Below are 4825 nucleotides of genomic sequence, written 5' to 3'. Positions count from 1 at the left end.
AGTCAGTTTCTCCCAAGAGTCTGCACAACACAGAATGATTTTGGCCTTGGTACTGGAAGAACTGGTAGTCTAGTTATAATAATTATAGCTTATCTTGATAAGCATTTCAGAAGATTATAAAGGAAGTATAATGGGAGTTCAAAGTAAGAAAGCAGCATTGTTTAAAATGGTATTATATTTTGGATGTAATGAAGGAAACAGTTTTAATCTGGTTCATGCTGTAATACCACTGTACTAGGTACTTTTCTCATATATTCAACTAAAAGGATGTCAAGAAACAACTTAGCAGATAAAGGATTTAGCTAGCTTATAGTTTCATAGAGGGGAGTCAGAGCAGCCAGAGCTCCATCCAAGGGCTCAGGACACAGAAAGAAAAACTCAGGATGGAATGGGGCCCGGCTACACTCAATAATTCCTTCCCCAGTGACCTACTTCCAAAGGTACATTTCACTCCTGAAAAGTTCATAGTCCAAGGCTATGAAAGATGTCTCAGTAGTTAGGAGCACTTCTTATTCTTGGACAGGACCCGGGGTTGATTCCTAGCACCTGCATGGTGGCTCACAATCATCCATAACTCCTGTACCAGGGAACTGGTCCTTTTCTGAGTCCCATTGGCACCAGGCATGCATGTGGTACACATACCTATGTGCAGGCAAAATATTCATATACAGAAAATAAAAAAAATCTTTAAAAAAGGATTAAAATTTTTCTAAAGTGGGGAAAATGTTCAAATATATGAGACCCTGGGGATATTTCATAATCAAAACATGATGGCCATTAAGTATGATCATTGATTTTAAATGATTACTAAAATGTTAATATGTGTAAATCACACATGACTTTAAATCTTTTAAATTTAGATTTATTTATTATTATTTTATGCATGTTGGCATTTTGTCTGTGCACTCATGTTTGTGTGGTTCCTATGGAGGCCAGAAATGGGCATTGGATCCTTTGGAAACTAAGTTACAAATGATTGTGAACCACTGTGTGGGTGCTGGGGATCAAACCTGGTCCTCTGGAGGTGCTCTCAACCATTGAGCCATCCCTTTATCCCAGCTCTGTCCTTTAATCTTTCTTTTATATTAAGTCATTTTTCATCCTATGTGTTCACTGTGCACAATACTACATCACATGGAGACACTTTCACACAAGTATGCCCTGGACACTAGGAACATTATTTTATCTAAAGATAACAAAACTAAAGGACTTGGCATTTAACAACAATTAAGGAACTGAGATGTATAGTCTTAATTTTGTTTGCATATTAACTCAATTATTTTGAGTCTTTTTTCAACAAATGCACTTCAGATATATCTTCTCATTATTAACTTGTCTTATTAACCTAACTCATTCTGCTGTTCTGGTTCCCTCCCAGCCATCTCAAACAATTCTGTATTTTCAATATAGACTCTGTATCTCTTGACTAGTTCACACCCTGCCTAACATCCAAAGTACTTCACAGGACAAACTATAAATTCAAAAATGTAAAAAAAAAAAGTTTTGGAAAAAAGTGAAAGTAATACAAATTTTGGGCTTTCTATCGAATAATCTTAATTTTGAAAATTAAATGAAAAGTTTTCAGAATATTGTGGCTCTTTGTTAATCTTGGTTGTCTAACGCAAAGACACTAACAAGTACCACTCTCAGAATAATTCTGCTGTTCTCACTTTACATATGAATACAGTTTATAGTTTCATTTATTTTTGAATCATCATCTAATGAAAGAGGAAAAAGCACATCTGAGTTGTGCCTTAGTATTTGAAAGATGTCACAGCTCTGTTGTCTAGACATCAGCTAAGTGTCTTCCTAAACCAATAACTAACAAGCTTCTAACCATTTTCCAAACTGTTTTAGGGCTATGTATTAATTATGGGCATGTAAGCATGTAAAGAAAAGTCTCAATTGGTCTCTATATCAGAACAGTCTTGATCGCAAATAGAAGTTAGTGTATAATTCAGAAGACCCAGCAAACTGTGTTTTCTTAACTAACTGTGTGGGTTTCTCTATTATTATGCAATATGAGCCTAAACTCTGAGTGTCATAAAACACATTAGCCAGACACTGACTGAGCTAGTAAAAAGAATTGAGTGTAAATAATATTTATGACCTTTAGACTCTTTGGCTTAATTTACATTGAGAGACATTTTCATTCTGCTTATACACCAGAGTTTCACCACCAACAGTAGCACACATGCTCTCATCCTCGTTTACATTCACACACACACAGACTCTCATACCAAACCAAATTTGCCACATAAAGAAATGTATAAAAGAATGTGACTAAACAGAGAGTTAGCTCAACTGTTTATTTGTCATAAGTCTATCCATGAGCTAACATGTAAGCATAAGAATTAAGTGAATGACAGTTGTTTTACTGTGTTTTCAACCTTTTTAGTTGTATCTTTAAAAATACCAGATGCAGTCTGAATGATGCCAAACATATGGCTTTTGCCCATGTTCTTGTGATCTGTAGTCGATTGCTATAATGTACAGGGCAGGAGAAAAAGCGATTTACAGATAGCCTTGGCCTGAGTTCTTCACAGCTGGATCTCATTTTACTAAACCGACGTCTCTCCCCTCCAGCAACTTTTATTTTATCAAATGCCACATATTATTTTTTGAAGTGGTTCCTGTTGTCGTAGTGAATACCACAGATGGATAACATACAGGACATTTAGGTTGTCTGCTTTCTAGCTAAGGTCAGGACCTACTGTTGTTCCCATTTGGGTGGAGGACATGTTTCATGGGACTACCTAAGAAAACTAATGAGTTTCAGCTGTCAGATAATGCTTACTTAGTGGATGTCACATTTGTAGTCATTCAGGTTTTTAGGCACTAATATGGTACCTACCAAATGTACCTTTTCTATCTATTAATTACCAGGCTGACATGTCATTTGGGGAAAAAAGAAAATGAACAAGATCAGACTGAGAGTGAATAAATAATAATTATTCCACTGCAGTATGAGTCTCTATTGAATTTTTTTTTTACTCTCCTACTACATGTTAAGTTTATTGGGGGATAGATAATATACTTTGGCTCAAAACCAAATAGCCCATAATCTAGTACATAATGGGAAATTAAATATCTATTGAATGAACATATAGAAAGCTTGTATTTTCTACTTATATAGGAACTGGCTGGGAAATCTAAGGTTGCATATCTCCTGTTTTCTGAATCAGTAATTAATTAATTAGTTAATTAATTGATCTTATTAGCTGCATTAATTAACAGTATATTTTGACTACTCTATATAGAAAACTCTGTATTGTGACTATCTTACATTATCTGAATTATGACTTGTCCTTTATTATTTGAAACAACCTGTTTCTTCTAATTGTAACACAATACCCCAGTGCACATTTACTGTATTTTTTTTTTTTTTTTTTACCACTCCCAAACTGATAAAATCCCAAGGGCACTTTCATCTCCCTTCCAACTCGGACATAAAGATTGACACTATATGGGAGATGGTTGCTCTTTGTAGCTGTAGGTGAGGACGACCAGTTTAAATTTTGCTGAAATTGGTACTGTTCCATCTCTCCATGAGTTGTACTCATAAGGTTTCCATTGCCTTTATCTTCATGTAGGAAACTAGGAAAATATTTCTCCAGTAACCCTAGGGATTTTGTTGTCTGCAATGATTTTCCCTAGTTATGTTCCTGGGGAGAAACATACTTCTCCCTTTCTGAAACTTCACCTCACTCAGCTATGAGATCTCATTTACATTGTAAAGTCAGTCAGACTGCATTTAAACTTAGAACATATCTTCATGGGTTGCCCCATTGAGTTTCACATTGCTCAGCTCTAGAAATTAAAACATCCAAGACCTTTACTTGTATCAAAGACTGTTCCATTGTTGATTTTAAGAAGCAAGTTTTGAAATCAGAGCCATATTTTTCTGTTTTCTTGCTTTACAAAACAACAAAAGAATAACAAAAACAAATAAAAACAATAAAAGGCAAACAAACAAAAACAAAACAACAAAAAACAAACAAAAAGCCCAAAGGGAAATAAAACAATCAAACCAAAATAAAACACCTTGTCTTTACATAGGAGAGAAAATTAATGGGCTAGTGAACTAGGACTCACATCAAATGAATTTAATTTCTGACTTTTATTTTTATTGTCATATGTGCATTAGCTGATTTTGTTAAAGTGAGTTCTTTTATGTTTGGAAAGCTAATCTCAAGTGACTTTCACAATGCTCCCAATGACTCGTAGGTGAAAGAAGAGTTTTAATATTTGTTTGACCTTTTGCATCCTCTTTTCATTTTAGTTCAACACAATGTCGGCTGGCAAAACAACTGGCCCCATCATACATAAGATGAGAGATGTGTACACATTATCATTGACCATGTGATAACCATGTGTCTGCATTTTTCCTGGAGATTTTTTTCCCTTTTCAGAATTCACAGGGAACAGCAACACATAATGTTGGCAAAAGCTAGAAAGTTGGGTTATAATCCTGATTCTACTCTCTACAATTTATATTTATTTACTCAGCCATAAGGTAATCATATCCTCAATCTGTTATCTTTTCCCATCTGTACTGTTATCAATAATATTTCTCTCCAAATCTTCTAGTAGATTTCTCTCTGGCTTGCATCAATCTTGTCTTCCAGTTCACCATTAGATTACTGCTACTTTGTAGGTATAGCTAACAATAGTGTTGGTATAGCTAACAGTGGTTTTTTTATGTATATGTGTGTTCAAAAACTGTTAGTTTGAATAGAAAATTATTTCTCCTTGTATGTCTCCTTGGCTTATATGAACACTTATACAACTGCGTTATCAAATTTTAATTGTACACCATAGTTAA

Source organism: Mastomys coucha, unplaced genomic scaffold (assembly GCF_008632895.1).
Source record: "Mastomys coucha isolate ucsf_1 unplaced genomic scaffold, UCSF_Mcou_1 pScaffold2, whole genome shotgun sequence".
Lineage (NCBI taxonomy): Eukaryota > Metazoa > Chordata > Mammalia > Rodentia > Muridae > Mastomys > Mastomys coucha.
Note: the sequence above shows the minus strand (reverse complement) of the source record.